Genomic DNA, 20,125 nt, shown 5'->3' on the forward strand with positions numbered 1-20,125 from the left:
CTCTCCACTGGAGTCGTACCTGAGGACTGGAGGGAGGCAAATGTAATTCCTCTCTTCAAGAAAGGAAATAGGGAAATCCCCCTGCAATTACAGACCAGGAAGTCTCACGTCTGTCATCTGCAAGGTGTGAGAAAGGATTCTAAGGGATAGGATTTATGACCATCTGGAAGAGCATGGCTTGATCAAAGGCAGTCAGCACGGCTTTGTGAGGGGCAGGTCATGCCTCACAAATCTTATTGAGTTCTTTGAGGATGTTACTAAACAAGTTGATGAGGGTCGAGCAGTGGATGTGATGTATTTGGACTTCAGTAAGGCATTTGATAAGATTCCCCATGGTAGGCTCATTCAGAAGGTCAGGAGGAATGGGATACAGGGAAATGTAGCTGTCTGAATACAGAATTGGCTGGTCGACAGAAGACAGCGAGTGGTAGTGGAAGGAAAATATTCTGCCTGGAAGTCAGTGTGAGTGGTGTTCCACAGGGCTCTGTTCTTGGGCCTCTACTCTTTGTAATTTTTATTAATGACTTGGATGAGGAGATTGAAGGATGGGTTAGCAAGTTTGCAGACGACACAAAGGTTGGAGGTGTCATTGACAGTATAGAGGACTGTTGTAGGCTGCAGCGGGACATTGACAGGATGCAGAGATAGACTGAGAGGTGGCGGATGGAGTTCAACTGGATAAATGCGAAGTGATGCATTTTGGAAGGTCAAACTTGAAAGTTGAGTACAGGATTAGAGACAGGATTCCTGGCAGTGTGGAGGAACAGCGGGATCTTGGTGTGCAGGTACATAGATCCCTTAAAATTGCCACCCAAGTGTTGTTAAGAAAGCATATGGTGTTTTGGCTTTCATTAACAGGGGGATTGAGTTTAAGAGCTGTAAGATCTTGTTGCAGCTCTATAAAAATTTGGTTAGACCGTACTTGGAATACTGTGTCCAGTTCTGGTCGCCTTATTATAGGAAAGATGTGGATGCTTTGGAGACGGTTCAGAGGAGGTTTACCAGGATGCTGCCTGGAATGGAGGGCTTATCTTACGAAGAGAGGTTGACCGAGCTCGGACTTTTTTCATTGGAAAAACAAAGGAAGAGAGGGGACCTAATTGAGGTGTACAAGATAATGAGAGGCATGGATAGAGTTGATAGGCAGAAACTTTTTCCCAGGGCAGAAATTGTTAACATGAGGGGTCATAGTTTTAAGCTGTTTGGCGGAAAGTATAGAGGGGATGTCAGAGGCAGGTTCTTTACGCAGAGAGTTGTGAGAACATAGAATGCATTTCCAGCAGCAGTTGTGGAAGCGAGGTCATTGGGGATATTTAAGAGACTGCTGGACTTGCACATGGTCACAGAAATTTGAGGGTTCGCACATTAGCTTTACCTTACATGAGGATCAATGGTCAGCACAACATCGTTGGCTGAAGGGCCTGTTCTGTGCTGTACTGTTCTAAGTTCTATGTTCTAAGTAGACAGGCTGTTAGACCGAGGAGAGGGATGACACAGATTTGCTGACTAGCATGCAAGAAAGAAAAGGGACAGATACATTATAGTACAAGAAAAAAAAAATTACTTAAGCAGAAAAGCTTATCAAAAGAGGGGAGGACAGAAAAAGAATCTGTTCCGAAAAGAAGAGAAATGATTGTTGAGCAAATACACATTAAAGAACAAATTATACTGCAACTCCCAGTATCCATCAATAAACATGTGGCCAACTTCATGTGAAAATAAACCAAGTGGCTGTTAGGCCAAGTGGCTTCAACCCAATGCATCAAATTTGATAAATGTTAATATAATTCTATTACTCTAAGTGCAGAGGACAATCAGTGTGATAAAAAAAAACATATTTAAGTGCTATGTAAGATAAACAACATGTGGAGCTAAAGTGCTTCATAAACTTAAGATGCTTTATATATCAATATTTCTGCTACATAACTGAAACTCTCTGCTTCAATCTTCAGCTCGTTGAAGTGATTTAAGTTCCATAATGTGCCAGCTAAAAATCTGAGTGCCTCTCAACAGCAACCAACAATCTACTAATCCCTGGAAAGTACTTTTGTTTTTTTTTATTATTTGTTGGGGCCTTGAAAATGAGATTATGCCATCAAAATGTTTAATGATTTTTTTTCCCTGAAACTCTTTTCCCTGCTTGTTCAGCAGACGGGCTAACAATTTATTTTAAACAGATTAACTCCTCCGCTGATATGACATGGGGAGAAATAAAAGACCAAGAAAGCATGCATTGGACCATATTGCTCCAAGGAGTCATTTCAAGACATGTGTCCTTTGCATCAGGACAGTGAGCTCCCAAGGCCCCCGTTGATGGTGTGCACAGACTCAGAACTAAATATCACAAACAGATTCAATTCACCTAAAGAAAGGTTCCACACACTAGGACAGGGGCATTCTGAGACCTCATGGATGTTTGCTGTTTTATGTTGACATTGGTTGATGAACATCGATGAGATTGTACAGGTGTTGTCTCTCAGCAATATTTCTGTGCCATAGAAGCAGCTCTGCAGGAATGATGGTGAATACCATCTATGAAAACAATGTGCAGTGAGGACCCTGGGAGAGCTACAGATCCATCAAGATTCTATGCTTCTGGGTTGCCCTGCTCTAGCATAACATTAATGGCTGCCCGTTCTGTGCTCTCCTGTAGAAAACTCTTACGTTCTATTCACTGCTCTATAATTTTTACAATTAATTTTCCTAATTGAGTTTCTAAACTGATCTATGTTAGCCACTTCTCATTTATTTCTACAGTGGCAGAATGTCTCATGTAGTTTACAAAGTTGTTATGTTTTGGAATGGTAGTTTAAGGTGAGTGATTGGGGTAACATTGTCTGTTCTGAAATTTGCCTGACAACAGTCCGGGTGTAGTTAAGGTTAAAAGGAAGAGCTGTATTGTGTTAATGGGCTGGTGATGTATAGTACACCCAATTGGAGATGATGGTATCAGTCTGTGAATTCACAAAGACTAGAATCTGAGTCACCCAAAGTTCCAGAAAGGTGTTGGAGGTATCAGATTGTCAAGAGTCGGACTGTAAATGATCCACCAACTTCCAACAATGAAAAGAGTTGGGATAAGGCATACCACATCAGCATTTTTGACTGAATACAAAACTAATGTGTTTCATATTGCATGGGAAAGAAGGCAGAGGCAATCTTTTTTTTAAATCAGGCTATAAACCTGCTACAAATTAATGAATACCACAGGCAGAAGTTCTGTGTGGTCTGCCTGGATCCAGTTGAAGTCAAAAGGTCTCTATGGTCCTCTAAACATGGATACATGGTGGGGGGGGGGGGGGGGGGGAGCTCATTCTTAGATTGAAAAGATCAATTCACGGAGGGTTGTAATCAGGCTGCATAAGGGAACGTCCGCAGAAAATGAAAACCTCACCATGAAATACAGTTCCAACGTTGCAAGTGTATGATTATAAGCTTGATTGCAAGTTGTTCCTGGGGCTAAAGAGTGAAAAGACCAAGAATAAATCCTTGGGAATTAAAAACAAATTGGATTGGTTCAAGTAAATTGAATGTCTACAGAAAGGACTATTAGTGTGTTTTGAGAAGATTTGTAGCTCAGGTTGAGGTTCTGGATGTAGGTTTGCTCGCTGAGCTGGAAGGTTCATTTTCAGATGTTTCGTCACCATACTAGGTAACATCTTCAGTGAGCCTCTGGACAAAGCACTGCTGATGTTTCCTGTTTTCTATTCATAATTTTGGGTTTCTTTGGGTTGGTGATGTCATTTCCTGTGGTGATGTAATTTCCTGTGGTGATTCTTCTTCTCAGGGTGTGATAAATGGCGTCTGTCAAGGACTATATAACACATACCTGTGAAATACACTTTATCAGTAGGGTGAAGAATGAGAAAGGACCATTCAGTCCTGTGACTTAAATTATTGGTTGCCTACAAAGATGTTTTGTTTATGTTTAGTTAATGATGTCTTAGTTATTTGTTACAGTAAGTGTTTTAAAACACCAAAACCATGGTGTACCACTCTTTCAACTATTAACTGGAAGTTCACATTACTTTGTAACAGTACCAGTCCCTGTGGAGATTATAATAAGTGTACCATTAGAATCATAGAAGGATACGGCAGGGAACAAGTGCGTAGCGTCTGTGCTGATTATTTGAAAGAGCTTTCAAATTAATCCAATTCTCCTGCATTTTCCCCATAGTCCTAGAAATCTTTCAACTTAAAGCATATATCCAGTTGCCCATTGAAATTTATTATTGAATTTGCTTCCACTACTTTTTCAGGCTGCGTGCAATGACTATTGGCAGGATTATATCAAGTTAAAATTGGATTTTTGTCTCCATTGCCTAGCTTTTCTATCTCCTTTGTTACAGCAACGTGAACGTTTCAACAATATCAAATAAGGAAGTTAATTGTTGTCTTTCTTCCAGACTATTTCTCTCATGTCATCCACATGTTTCCCTCTTTTCTGTTCAACCTATGCAGAGTTGTAGCACACCCAGTAAATTTTCAGCACAACCAAAAGAATTTTTTTTAAATTACCAAAAAAATCATATTTGTTGTTTACAAGAGCACAACTAATGTTTCCTGGATGGTATGGAGTTGTTACCTAGGTACCAGTGCAGGTGGTGCTGATGGACCAACACAGAGGTAAGAGACTTGAGGGGGAGCTGAGTCAAAGATCGCAGTACAAGGACTGAGTCACTAATTCCAATAATATCATGGACCTATTCAACTGCAACAAGTAGACAGGTCAGGATGGATTCAAGCAATGTTTTCCCTCTTGCTGCTTTCCTTACCACTTGCCGCAGGAGTAGTTTAACGGCTATGTCCGTTAGGACTCAACCAGCTTGCTTAGTAGAAGTGCTGTCCAGCCATTTTGGTGATGGATTCGGAAGATCCCCATCCAAGGTACATTCTGTGTCCTTGCCATCCTCAGTGAGTCCTCCAAGTGGTGAATAAGAACTGATTCACCAGACAAGGGTGTAGTTGCTATTAATCAGTCGAAGATTTGTTGCTGATGCTTGACTTTCCACAATATTTCATGGGGTCAAACGTCACCGTTGAGGACTTCCAGAGCAATTCATTTCCGACTGCATATCAATCTGTTGTCAACTCTGGTAAATCTGTCCTGCCTGTGAGACAGGATGTATAGGGGATGGTGATGGTGGCCTGAAAGATTATTTGGATGGCATGAGGAATCAGGCAGTTGTTTGACTAGTTTATGAGCCACTTCTCCTAATTTTGGGTAAAGAGAGTTTTTTCCAGGTCAATTGGGCTGCATTTGTTGTCATTGTTTCCAGTGCCTAGGTTGTTGTCAGGTAGCTTTATCTATTTTCATTCCTTTCTTTACACTTAGTAGCAGCTTTGGTACTCCTGAGTGGCTTCAGAGGTTAGTTAACAGTTAAACACATTGCTTTGAGTCTGGAGTCACATGTGGGCCAGAGCAAGTCAGGACAACAGATTTCCTTCCCTAAAGCACATTAGTGAACCAGATGGGTGGTGGCTAATAGCTTAATTTTTAAATTCCAAATTTTATTGGATTCAAATATCACCATCTGCCATTGTGGGGTTCAAACACTCTCCCCTAGAACATTAGCATGGGGCTTCGGTTTACTAGTCCAGTTACGTTATCACGGTGTCACCACCTACCTCAATGTTTGTTGACAGCTGCAAGGTGCACAGACCACAAGTATTTATCCAATATCTTCTACAGTAACATGCTTCTTGCCCATTAAGGACATCCGGGTTCACATGGTGCTGGCCGTTCTTAAGCTGTCAAAAGTATTCAACAAGATTGTGAAAGCAAAGGAAGGAAAAATTGCCAGTAAAGAAAAAAATCTTACTTTGACAAGTGCATGCAAACACAGAAACCATGCCATGAAGGTGGAGATTGGGTTTTCACCAAAGTGCTAAATTCAAGCATTTGTAATATTTCTATCAGTTCCAAAGCAGGTAACAAGACTATTGAATACAGCTTCTTTTTTGGATGACAACACAAATAGAAGGCAAGCGGACCAGATTATTAAGTAAAAAATCACACCACACCAGGTTATAGTCCAACAGGTTTAATTGAAAGCACTAGCTTTCGAAGCGCCGCTCCTTCATCAGGTGGTTATGGAGGACACAATTTAAGGCACAGAATTTATAGCAAAAATTTACAGTGTGATGTAACGGAAATTATACATTGAAAAATACCTTGATTGTCTGTTGACTCTTTCATCTGTTTGACTACTATGATAGATTCACTTCTTTCATGTGTAAATCACAAAACCTTCTTTTAAAAGTTGCATTCTCAGGTTAGCTATAACAATTGGTGTTAGCTAGACAATATGTTGAAGGTGTTAGCCCCCTTGTGTTCTCTGTCTATGCCATGATGTTTAGATTGATTCTAATCTAAAAAGTGAGATAACAGAGTCTTACATGAATTCATGCAGTTTTTGAGCAAAGTACGATGTAACTCTGCAAGTACAAATTCACCCCACAAAATATATGTGTGCATGTGGTCTTTGTGTGTGTGTGTGTGTGTGTGTGTGTGTGTCTGGGATAGGGCGTTGTGAGTATGAGAAAGAGTGTTATGTGTGTGTATGTGAGTGTAGAGTGTCTTAAGTCTGTGAGGGGGTGCATGTGTGAGTGTGGGAGTGTGTGTGTGTGTCTGGGGTAGTGGGGGGAGTGATTGTTGTGTGATTTTTATCTTTGTACACTCCAGTCCAACACTGGCATCTCTGAATCAGATTATTGAGCACAATGATTATGTGAATACATGTCCTTTCCTACTGAGTAGCCTTGATATTGATCACCCAAACTGGTCACGCAGAACTGTAATCTCAAGTCTACAGATCTAAACACCATCATCAACAAAATTAATGCTACCATGATTATTTCTGTACTTCGAAATATTGGAGAGGCTGAACTGTAAACAAATTACTCAAAGTACATAAGTTTGTTGATCTAAGTTAAAATAAGCCTCTTTAATTTTACAAGGGAGAAAAGAGGTGGTTCATATTTGTTCAATTAATTAGTATTTAATTACATATACAGTATCTGTTTAGTATTTTATTAGTCAAAACTTATTACGCTTACAGAGAGACAGAAACTAAGTGGAAAACAAAAAGTTGAAAGCATGAGAGACACCAAATCTTTTTTTTAAAAATAATGTCAATAAAATTCCTGCACATATCGATTATGGTGTGTCACCTCCGCACACCTCCAAGGCATAAAACATAACAGAATGCAGATCTAGGTGTGACACATTTAGAAAAAGCAAAGATAATGTTTATTAGGGTGCACCAGGAATGAGGGCATTAAGTCATGTGGAGAGATTGGACAAAATGTGAGTGTTCACCTTAGAGCAAAGAACTTTGAAGAACCCTGAATATTATTCATTAATATTAGTGGCATTGATTGAACAAATAGGGATAAACTGTTCCAAGCAGTAGGTGGGCCAGTAATCTATAGTCATAGATTGTAAATAATTCATAAAGAAACTCAAGGAATATGGTATTCAGGCAGAGAGTTAAAATTTTGAACACACTACCGAAAGGGATGGTGAAACCAGATTTCACAGGAGCCTTCATGTATTTAAAAAGAACTAATTTACCATATTTAAGAAAAAAGCCAGGGTTTTTGGATTAAGTTCTATAATCCTAAATAACAGACTATTACAATGTTTTATGAAAAGTTGCAACTTACATCAGGTATTGGTGCGATAGAAGTAATGTTATATAATACTAGATGGTTAGTGCACTGAATTAAATGTAATGCTACTTACTAAATTATTACTGTATATTAAAATAAAGGGATGAAGCAGAATATTAAAAGCATTTTAATAAGAACAATGTGATATGTAGTTATACTTACCAGATTATTAGCACCTGTTAATAAAAGGAATTCTTAAGTGGCAGAATAGACAAAAAATGTTTGCAACTCTAAATTTAACAATTGATGTATCATTAGAGATACAATTATAGAAAGTGATTTGTGATCATTCAGATTTAATTGGGAATTGCAATTTCATCACCCTTCAGACAGCTTATGCAAAGCCTTTGTTCTTCAGCAGGAGATTACTCTGCATGTGGTAAGCTTGGAAACCAATGCTTGAAAGTCCGCTGGCCATAATGTTAACTCAAATAATTCTACTTTTTGAAAGCAGGCATCAAATAAAGATAAGGGCACGTGCTGCACAGATGAAAACTGGAGCTTTAGGAATTCCACAACTCCAGCTATCTAATCTCAGTCCAATTTATGTGTACAAGAGGAATTTCCTGTTTAGTGACATCAGCTCCCCACAATAGTCTCAAAAGTCGACAATTAAAGAGTAAGCTGCAGTTTGCCCTTCTTTCCCATCGGCTTTGTTTTTGCTGAACTGAACTTTCATTGGTGCTAAGAACTCTCAAGAAATCTGGATCAATTATCTAGTCATCATGTATCTTGATGGTGAATACTGCCAGATATTCCGCCATGGAGGTCATCATAGCAGAGCCTGACCTCCAAAATGTCTCTCGACCAAAAGTTTACTTGCTGCCCCCATACGTCGCACAGATAGTGAGGCCAGTTATACAACTCCCACTCAGGACTTGTGCTGGAGTTGGTAATAAGACTGTCTCCTAGCTAGAGGCTTCATGACCAAGTGTTGCTTTGGGACTCAATGGTGTTATAGACCAGGGCAGACCCCCTCAAAATATTTAAAGAAGGTAGCTCAGATCTTAACTTTTTCTTATTTTAAAGCAGTGGATATTCCAGGTGTGATGCAGCTGGTCAAACCACTCAGCTTTAAGCAAATCAAAATTTATTTAAACATTACAGTTGAAACATGAACAAAAGAAAATGGAATATAGAATAACCTAACCGTTGGAAAACTCAATCGACTTGATACAGCAACTTAACTAAGGAGCTGTTCCAATTCCCATGACATAAACACATCCCTTGGCAGAAGGTAAATTCAATCACAGGTTCTCACAGGCAGGAGAGATTTCAGAGTGAAAAGTCAGCCAGCAAACATCTGTTGAAGCATGGAACCTTTTGCACTGTAGCAGCTCATGCTCCAGCTAAACCAACAGCTTCTCATTGTTACAACTAAACCAAACTAGAAAAAGAAACCTGAACTGGGAAAAATGGCCACTCCCGCACCATTGTTAAAGTCGACATTGCAGTACCTCTACCTTTAACGACCTCTCTTGAAAAGGATCCAGGGACGAAATAACCTTATTATAGTGACAGCATCACCGTAATGGTCATGGAAAGCGTGTGCATAGTACGGTAAACAGGTAGATTCTCAAACTGCAAATCCTTCAACCAGGCCAATGGCAACTGGGAAGAGCAGGAGAGTTTCCTGTTCAGCCAGAACCATGTGGCAGCTGCAGCACAGCAAGCAGCTCATGTTAAAAGGTCCCTGCATTTCTTCTTGCAGTGAGGAAAAAGATTTCAAGAAGACATGAAGGGCAATTGTTTTACACAGAGGATGGTTTGCATATGAAATGAATTTCCTGAGGAAGTGGTGGATGGGGGTACAATTACAAATTTTAAAAGAGATTTGGATAAGTACATGAATAGGAAAGATTTAAAGAGATATGGGCCAGGAGTAGGAAGGTGGGACTAGTTTAAATTTGGGATTATGTTCGACATGGATTGGTTGGACCAAAGGGTCTGTTTCCATGCTGCATGACTCTGTGGCAAGCATCTGTCTTATCTCAAGAGACTGGTGATAATTAATACCCCTACTGTCACTTCACCTGAGGAATCTAACTAAATGCAATGTGAGAAATAAACCCTGTGACCATTTGGGTCTGTTGGATTAGCTGCACAAGGCATAAGGAATTGTTTAAAGCGATAGTTAAACTGGGACTTGCACAGAGATGGAGGTGGCTTTAAAAGTGTGCCTTCTAAAGAAACAGCATTATATCTCAGGACTCAGTTGCTTAACAGACTCAAAAGTGATTCAAAGGTAACAAAAATAAGGCTCCACAATGATTCAAGGATTATGTAGGTTGCAGAGAATAAATTATTTCCTTTTATGGGGGACTCCAGAACAACAGGATGCAATTTAAAATTAGAACAATGTCATTCAAAAATTATATCAGCAAGCTTTTATTTACATAAAGGGTAGTGGAAACCTGGGAGTCTCAAACTTTATCACTGTGAAAGCTGTTGAATCTCAGTGTCAATTATAATTTCAAAGCTGATATTAATAGATTTTGTTCAGTTAAGGGTATTCAAGGTGAGGAAACCGAGGCTGATAGATGGAGTTAACATACAGGGCAGTCACATTTTAAGTGAAAAATGTAGGATAGGCTTGAGGTACTGAATGGCCTACTTCTGTTCCTCAGTTTTCCCTTGAGTTTATATTTCCATGATCTGAAGCCTCAAATTAAAGATACGTGGGAATTGAATATTCTGGAATTTTATAAGCTTTTCTCTATGCAATGAGAATTATCACACACAGTCTTTTTCTCCTAAGCATTACCCACATATTGGATTCCATTCTGCACAGGAGTCTCAAGCCCCTTATAGAAAGCTCCCTTGTTACTAAGTATTATGTGCGCATTAAGGTCTGACACTTGCACAGTACACTCTACAGAACTTGGGCCTGAGGCCAGTTGCTGTGATGCAACTGCCGCCTAAAGGCATCAGAGGAGCATTCCACTACAATTTTAACAAAGATTATTAATCCTGAAAATCACTGATTTTCTCATCTGCTTCAAAATTCCTCGTTGTATCCATGAGTTTTACACTGTCAACCCAAACATTTTAGCATTCCATCATTTACACGAATGACAGTCTTATGTTTTATCCAAACGTCCATTCCAGAAATTGACTAGAAATTGACCTTAAGTGGCATAGAATGCCAAATATCTATAATAAGACCAGTTGGACTTGGCATCAGATCAAGTAATCGCTGTGTGTGCTGCTGGAAAACACCCAAAAATAAATATGAACGAGTCACAATGACCTGTATAATTACACCAATGTTGTTTAAACCATGCTTCTGTGTCACAGATTCTGCTGGGTATTTCTTCATGCTCTCCTTCTCCCCAAAATATCAGACAGGCAGTTCCTTACTGTGGTCTTGACCTAGAATGCATTATGTGGAATGCATGTACTTTTACAGACCTGATTTTATGTGACAGGTGAACACTCAGGACAGAGGTTTTAATGTTTGGCCCGAAGGCACAATCCAATTTTCAACTGTTTCAGATCCGCTGTGTCAGAGTTTATTTGCGCAAGATAAGTAATGTCAATTATAATCAAGCTGCAGAGACAGTGGATCAGTCTGCCCTCTTGTGCTCTGCTCGCAAAGTACAAAATAAGGGGGGGAATACAGGAAAGAAAAAGTTACAAATATACTTATCTGTTAGATTCCCTACAGTGTAGAAACAGGCCCTTCAGCCCAACAAGTCCACACCGACCCTCTGAAGAGTAACCCACCCAGAACCATTTCCCTCTGACTAATGTACCTTACAATATGGGCAATTTAGAACAGCCAATCCAGCTGCACATCTTTGGATTGTAGAAGGAAACAGGAGCACCCGGAGGAAACCCACGCAGACACGGGGAGAATGTGCAAACTGCATGCAGACAGTTGCCCGAGGCTGGAATCAAACCTGGGTCCTTGGTGCTGTGAGGCAGCAGTGCTAACCACTGAGCCACCGTGCCACTATGGTGTTGTTCTGTGGCACACATCTCTTTCACTTGTACTTGACAAAAGAACAAATCCTGATAACATCTGAATAGGCACTCCTAAGTAATAGATTCCACAACCTCATTGTCACAACAACCATGTACACTGATGTGGGACTTTCAACATAATAATGAAAAAAAAATTGACACCATGCCATATAAGGGCAAGGAAAAATGTAGGTTTTAAGTAGCATGGAGCGAGATAGATCAAGAAGGTTTGAGGTTTTGGGAGAGACCCAGAGGATTGAAATTAAGATTGCTCATCAAATTTCTTATTCTTTCCTATTTTATATGACTCTCTGAATTTTTCTTTCTTGTTCTTCCTAATCTCCAAAAATGGCTCGACCACCCCTTGGTGCTTTGCCAGGTTGAAATCAAAACCCAATCAACTATTGTATTCTTTCTCAGCCCCTCCTACCATCCTCAGCTTTCTTCTACAACCTTCAAGCTTGGTTATCTGGCATCTATTTGCTGATTTAACTTGTCTACTTTTCTAGTTTGGACAGTTTCAGTTCCTTTCAGTCAAGCTTTTGAGTAGCGAAAATAAAGCTCATTTAAACCCACATTAGCACTCTAACTGAGCAGTTAGAAGTTCTACAAATGGCATTATAGGATGACAGAATGGTTCCAGCAAAGAAGGGGTCATAGTGGACTTGAAGCATTAACTCTGTCTGGATCTCCACAGAATGCTGTCAGACCAATTTCTCCAGCACCTTCTGCATTCATAACCCAGAAAACTATGATCCTCTTCCAAACAGCTCTCATACCGAAACACCTCCCCCAATCAATAAAGAAAATGATGAGATCCTGGAAAATGTGAACCATTTCTTGGGAACTTCCTCTCGAGGGAGGCAAACATGGACAACAAAGTTCATCATCCTTCCAATGTGTCAGCTACAAATAATCCATCAAGCAATACCTATCGCTCAGGTGGCAGAGATGCAGGTGATATATATTGGGCTTGTCAGACTTCTCAGAATCTATTGAACTGGAATGGAAGCAAGTCATCCTCAACGCTGAGGGAGTGCCTAAGAAATAGATGCTCTCATCCTCACTTTCATTTCTTGGCATCAATAGACCTACTTGCTCTGCAGCTTTATTCCAGAGAGATTACAATCCAACAAGCAACTAAACTGCCCACCAGGCTGACTCTCCGGTGAGAAACCTAGAGAACCAAATTAACATGACTTTTGGAGTCAGAATTCACTCAGCATTCAATCAATTCAACTTCTGATTTCTTGTTTGTAAGATCTCCCATTCTCTCCTTGAAACACATGTGCTTCTAAATGTCTCCGTTCCTTAAACCATAAAGCAATTCCACTCCAACCAAAATTGTAAGTTGCAGGATTTTAAGTTCTGAACAAGTACCATGAAGTAAACAGCTAAAGGGATATTGTTAATTTCTGATCTATTAGACATTTCAGACTAATTAATGAATATCTAACTATTAAGAACGAAGCTCATTGATATTGTGTTTTGGAGTTTGAAAACTCAGATTAGTTGTACGAGATGTGTGGAACTTTCCCTGTAACTCGAGTTCCTGATTCACTGTTTGCTTCCACAATGCAATAGTGTAGAAGTGATGCCATAGAATATTTGTGCTCTGTTCAATGCCATTATTCATTTTATCTGTGTTCTGTTTTGGGTGGAATAGTTTAAAAAAATCTATAAATCCAATACCAAGTCCATTTTGCTTCTTTGTGTAATAATTTTCTTGCACATAAATGTGAGTCTTAGTTTTTGTCTGAATTCAGTGGTCTAACTAAGTTGTATTTCTTTGGCTTCTCAACAGATAGGGAAAAACAATGAACAACACTGAACTTCTCAAGCAAACATTCTGAGATTTAAACTAAATGTTGACACTTTGTCATTATACTTTAAAAGAAAGGAAATAAACCTCTGAAACAATTGCATTCAGGTCTAAATTAGCTGACAATTTTTTTATGCTCTGCATCATGTCACATAGAAATTTAAGGCAACTCATAAGAAACATGGGTCTGTTTATATAAATTACACTTGTGATGTATGAGTGAGTGAAGCGTGCTGAAAGACAACAAAACATGATTAAATATTGCTTTCAAAAGAATAAGGAGTCGCATATTAGGTATAGACAGCTGGGATCAGGTGAATCTCTTGAAGAGTATAAGGGTTATTATGAAGAGTGAAATCAGGAAGGATAAAAGGCGATATGAGATAGCCTTGGCAGATAAGGTTAAGGAAAATTCAAAGAGATGCTATACGTACATTAAGAGCAAAAGAGCAACTGGGGAGAAAAGCAACTAGGGAGAGAATGGAGCCTCTTAAAGATGAACAAGGTGTGGAACCATAGGAGATGGGAGAGATACTAAACAAATATTTCATGCCAGTTTTTACCATGGAGAAACAAACAGAGCCTTGGGGAAATAAATACAGTCCACATTTCAAAAGGGGAGGTGCTGGAGGTTTTAAAAAGCATAAACCTCTGGGACCTGATCAAGTGCATGCCAGGACATTGTGGGAAGTTGGGGAAGAAATTGCAGGGCCCCTAGGAGAAATATTTGTTTCATCTATAATCAGGGTGAGGTGCTGGAGGACAGACCTGTGAATCTAACATTAGTAGTGGGCAGGTTGTTGGAGGAGATTCCAAAAGATAGGATTTATTTGCATTTGGAGATACAAGGAATAACTAGGGATAGTCAACATGGCTTTGTGCATGGGAAATCTTGTCTCACAAACTTGTTTGAGATTTTTGAAGATGTAACCAAAATGATTGATGAGGATAGAGTCGTAGGTATTGTCTACATAAACTTTAGTAAAGCCTTTGACAAGGTTCCGCTTAGTAGTGTAATTTAGTAAAGTTAGATCACATGGGTTTCAGGTAGAGCTTGCCAATTGGATACAAAATTGCCTTGATGGCAGGAGATAGAGGGTGATGGTGGAGGGCTATTTCTTTGACTGGATGCCCGTGACCTGTAGTGTTCTGCAGGGTTCAGTGTTGGGTCCACTTTTGTTTGTCATTTATATAAACATTTTGAATGAGGCTTTAGGATACATGGTTAGTAAGTTTGTGGATGACACCAAAATTGATGGCAGAGTCAACAGTGAAGAAGGCTATCTACAATTACAAAGGGATCCCGATCAATTGGGCTGATGAGCTGAGGAGTGGCAGACGGAATTTAATTTGGATAAATGCAAGGTATTGCATTTTGGTAAAACAAACAAGGGCAGGACTTATACAGTTAATGGTAGGGCCCTGGGTAGTGTTGTTGAGCATCACAGGTAGACAGGATGTTCAAGAAGGCGTTCAGCACTCTTGCCTTCATTGCTTAAACCATTGAGTATTGGAGTACGGACATCATGTGGAGGTTGTACAGGACATTGGTGAGGCCTCTTCTGCAGTATCTTGTACAGTTCTGCTATAGGAAAGATATCATTAAGTTAGAAAGGGTTCAGAAAAGAGTTACCAGGATGTTACTGGGAATAGAGGATTTGAGTTGGCTAGATAGGCTGGGACTTTTTTCACTGCAGCATAGGAGATTGAGGAGTGACTTTATAGATGTTTATAAAATCATGACAGGCATAGACAAGGCGAATAGCAAAGGTATTTTGCCTAGGGTGGGGCAGTTCAATACTATACGGCATACTTTTAAGGTGAGAGGAGAAAAATTTAAAAGGGATCTGAGGGGCAGCTTTTTCATTCAGAGGGTCGTTCATATGTGGAATAAACTGTCAGAGGAAGTGGTTGAATCAGGTATAATTACAGCATTTAAAAGATATTTGGGTAGGTACATGAATAGGAAATGCTGAGAGGGATATGGACCTAATGCAGGCAAGTGAGACTAGTTTAGTTTGGGAAACTTGGGGTTGACATGGATGAGTTGGACCAAAGGGTCTGTTTCTGTGCTGTATGGCTCTACAATTCTATAAGTAAATAAAAGATATTTTCATAGATGTTGAAGGAGGAAAAAATAAACAAGGATGCTGGAGAAACTCAGCAGGTCTGGTAACATCTGTGGGGAGAGAAACAGAGTTAACATTTTGAGTATGGTATGACTCTCTTGGATTCTGAAGAATAATCATAGTAGACTCAAAACGTTAACTCTGTTTCTGTCTCCACAGTTTGTCCAGCTTTCTTTGTACTTGTAATGGATCTGCAGTGTTTTGCTTTTATTTGTGTGTTTATATCACTGCTACTTCTCTTCCAAAATGCCCAATTGAAGAAGTTTGCTCTTCTCTCTGACAGGATTTCTGTTTTAATCTTTTGGCTTGTTCACCTACAATGCTTTCAATCTCCCTCCTACTGTTGGACAAAACATTTTCTAAAACTCACTTCCGCAGCCATATCTCCTTCCTTGGGGATTGGCTCCAGGATTCTGCCTCACCCCACATGGATTCCAACTGAAGGCCTATCCTTCATGTTTCAAATCCACCCAGGATTACAGGGAACCCTGTGACATACAACATTCCTTAGTTAGTTGGTCCCAACCCATCCTTCAATCCACACTCAGTGCCATGTACTACCACATACACTCAAAGCTATCCCAGTTCCATTTCATTCTTCATCTCATTTGACACTTTAACAAGAAAACTTTTCTCTTTCAAACGTTAATGAATGCAAGCCCCCAAAACTGAAGGAAACTGGATTCTTTTCCTTCCCTGCCTTTTTGCTCTGACTCTATTCCTTCAGTTAAACCCACATCTGGCTGCATATCCACTGTACCCTCTGACTTAGCCCCACCTTGTCTGATGCTGAAAAATCTGTGCTCAACAAAATACTTAACTTATCCCTTTATGCCCCCACCTCAATGAATTTCAGATATGACATGACAATAAACTCTCCTTCCATCACCTTCACTTCTGTGCCCACCTCTTTGGACATCTCTCCCTGCCACACAGACACTTGCACCTATTTCTAATAATAACCCTCCAGTTGGAATCCTCCCTCTTCCCTTTTAACTGTATTTAATTTCTTCATCAACAGCTGCCAATGTCACATTAATTTCTTTGTTTGTTCCCCTCACCCTGTCTACCCTATATCCCTCTGAATTTGCCGCACTCCATTCTCTCAGGTCGAACCCTGACTTTTTATCAAACCTGTCAATAAGAGTGGTTCTCCTGCCATTTGGTGTGCTGACTTCGACCTGATAGAGGCAAAGCACCAACTCTCAGACATCTCCTCATTTTCTCCCCGGACCATGACCTCAATATAAGTCATTATTTGCAGGACTGTCACTAACTGCATTTCCTCTGGAGATCTCCCCTCCACAACTTCCCACCTCATAGATGTTCTCAAAGGATGCACAGAAGGGAGATGGAGCAGTTTATGGTGGCAATTTTAAAGTGTAGTGACCAGGCAACTATAAGCACACTTGAGAAGGAACCAAGGAAGTAGGGATTCAGGGGAGATTGGAGGCAGAGAAATGGAGAAATTTCCAGCAAGGTGGGCTTACATTACATTAAATAGAATTGCACATTACTAACAGCACAAACACAGCACTGAGTCTAACTAGTTTATGTGATGTTTACACTCCAGACACTCCTCCATCTTCTCCACTTTCTCTGATTCCATCAATGTAGCCTTTTATTCCTTTATTATTCATGTACTGTCCAGATCCCCGTAAAAATGCATTGATAGCATTCACCTCAAATAGTCCATATGGTAACTGATTCCATACTCTAACCATGCTTTTAGCAATTGAGTTTTTTCTTAATTTCATACTGGATTTGTTGGTGACTCATTTAAGACACCAAAAAATCTTTGCACTCACAAGAAGAAACATTTCTCTTTGCATACCATGCAGAAGCACTGTTAAAGGCCTCCACCAGGTCACATTTTGGCCTATCTGTGCTGGAGAAATAAGCCTCAGTCTGTTTGGTTTGTTCTAGCGGTAATAACCTCTCAATTCTAAAGGTAAAGGTTTCCAAGCAAAAGAAGAATGAAGCACTAAGTGACAATGTAAACTACTACAATCATCTTTCCTAACAATCTGACAATTCAGGCCATTTTCACAATTTAAAAAGTAAACTGAAGTAACCATTGACTTGGATTAAATAGTCCAATTTAGAAAGTAAAGTAAACATAGTGCTAAAAGAATAAATTTGCCAGATGATATGGATGAAGTAACACTGAATTAAGTAGATTATGTTCAGTTCTAACCAGTGGTCCAGTGTTGCTTTCTATCAGTAAGCCTTTTAAAGAGGGAATCTCACCGCAATGAAAAATATATATGAGAAAGGTCATTGATTTTATAGGCTGATTTTTCATTTTTTTATAGCTAAACCTACCAACTATTTTTGAGTTTATTAAATTATTCTTACCTTCATAGTGAATACTTATGACTTCACCATGGCCATCAGTGTAAAGGGCCCGCTGAGCTTGAAATAAGCAAGCATGCTGAATTAACCTATACAGCTGAACAAGCAAAAGTTTCTGAAGGAACCCAGGTTAATGGCGATAAGTGCAAATGTTAACTCTGCTCTCTCATATTGTCGAATTCAATCATTCATTCAAGCCAATCCCTTGTTGATGACATCAACACCCAAAGTTGAAAAAATAACATTCAAAGAAACAGACAGAGAAAAACAAATAGATTGGAGTTAAAGTTAATCATTTCTTTTCCAATTTGGTTTAGATGGCTCGATTCCCACTTGAACTTTGTAATAACACAGTTTAATCCCTGATTTTTAATAATTACAAGACAGGATGTCTGCTATCCAGTAACAGAAATAAGCCAGTCAAATTACACTGATGTGTTAGAAATCGAATCAAAGTAGAATAACAGCTTACAATACATCTGTTTAAATTTTTACTTTTCCCCCTTTATCTCTGTCGTCCTTTATAAAGGTACAGAACTATTGGTAGCTCCAATACCCTTACCCACCTTGTAAACAAAATGATTGAGGACTTGAAATTGATTAAATTCCAGTTTTAGTCACAGGGGGTTACATTTGCAGCACGCTTGCATTGAATCTAGTGGAAGTTGAGAACAAGCCATTTTGGTCCTCCCACTCCATTGCTACGGTTGTAACTTGGACCCAAGCAGATTCCACAGGGCACTGCTCTCTGTAACATTATTAATGGCCTCTGTAAACCACAGGGGGCCAAATCACATTATCAGCAAATCATTTATTCCAAACATCCTTGCCTTTTTAAATGGACAATCCCTGTAAAGGCAAGGCTGCATTAACAATGATCCAGAGAGTTGGCAAATAGGAAAGTAAGTGAGCTGGAGGTAGGTAGAAAGAGTCAGCATGCTTCTTTTATATTTTAAGATGTATTGCACTTTAGAAGCTATCTCAGTTATGAATATAGGAAGTCATCAATGTAAGGTATTTCAATTTAAAGGTTTTTTTTAGTTTTGTTCTGATGGGAGGGGTTCCACAGAACCATACTCCCACTCTTACATTGGATATAGAGTCAAAGAGATGTACAGCATGGAAACAGACCCTTCGGTCCAACTCGTCCATGCCGACCAGATATCCTAACCGAGTCTAGTTCCACTTGCCAGCACTTGGCCCATGTCCTTCTAAACACTTCCTACTCATATGCCCATCCACATACATTTTAAATGCTGCAATTGTACCAGCCTCCACCACTTCCTCTGGTAGCTCATTTCATACACATGCCACCCTCTACGTGAAAAACCTGCCCCTTAAGTCCTTTTTATATCTTTCCCCTCTCACCTTAAACCTATGCCCTCTAGTTCTGGACTCCCCCACTCCAGGGAAAAGACTTTGAGTATTTATCCTTTCCATGCCCCTCATGATTTTATAACCAGAGAAAACAGCCCCAGCCTATTCAGCCTCTCCCTATAGCACAAATCCTCCAACAGTGGCAACATCCTTGTAAATCTTTTCTGAACCCTTTCAAATTTCACAACATCCTTCTGACAGGAAAGAGACCAGAATTGCACCCAATATTCCAAAAGTGGCCTAACCAATGTCCTGCACAGCCACAACATGACCTCCCAATTGCTGTACTCAATAATCTGACCAATAAGGAAAGCATACCAAATGCCTTCTTCGCTATCCTATCTACCTGTGACTCCACTTTCAAGGAACTATGAATCTGCACTCCAAGGTCTCTTTGTTCAGCAACACTCTCGAGTACCTTACAATTAAGTATATCAGTCCTGCTCCGATTTGCTTTTCTAAAACACAGCGCCTCACATTTATCTAAATTAAACTCCATCTGCCACTCCTCAGCCCACTGACCCATCTGATCAAGATCTTGTTGTGCTCTGAGGTAACCTTTTTCGCTGCCCACTACATTTCCAATTTTGGTGTCATCTGCAAACTTACTAACTATACCTCCTATGTTCACATCCAAATCATTTATATAAATGACGAAAAATAGTGGACCCAGCAGCGATCCTTGTGGCACACCACTGGTCACCTGCCTCTGGTCCGAAAAGCAAACCTTCATTACCGTATTGGAAAAATAAGATTTGCTTAACATCGATTCATTTAAGGTTAGAGTTTTCTAGTTTTAGCA

General features: G+C 39.7%; 1 long non-coding RNA gene across 1 annotated transcript in view; it reads right to left on the reverse strand.

Moving 5' to 3' along the window:
• LOC140491807 (uncharacterized) overlaps nt 1-18,036 on the reverse strand; it is a 36,944-nt gene extending 18,908 nt beyond the window's left edge. Inside the window, exons 1-2 of the long non-coding RNA XR_011963433.1 lie at nt 17,950-18,036; nt 5,629-5,751 (exon numbers count right to left, since the gene is read on the reverse strand). This is a non-coding gene — a long non-coding RNA (uncharacterized lncRNA). The remainder of the gene's footprint in view (nt 1-5,628; nt 5,752-17,949) is intronic.
• Between the last annotated feature and the right edge of the window lie 2,089 nt (nt 18,037-20,125).

Source organism: Chiloscyllium punctatum, chromosome 20, assembly GCF_047496795.1.
Source record: "Chiloscyllium punctatum isolate Juve2018m chromosome 20, sChiPun1.3, whole genome shotgun sequence".
NCBI lineage: Eukaryota > Metazoa > Chordata > Chondrichthyes > Orectolobiformes > Hemiscylliidae > Chiloscyllium > Chiloscyllium punctatum.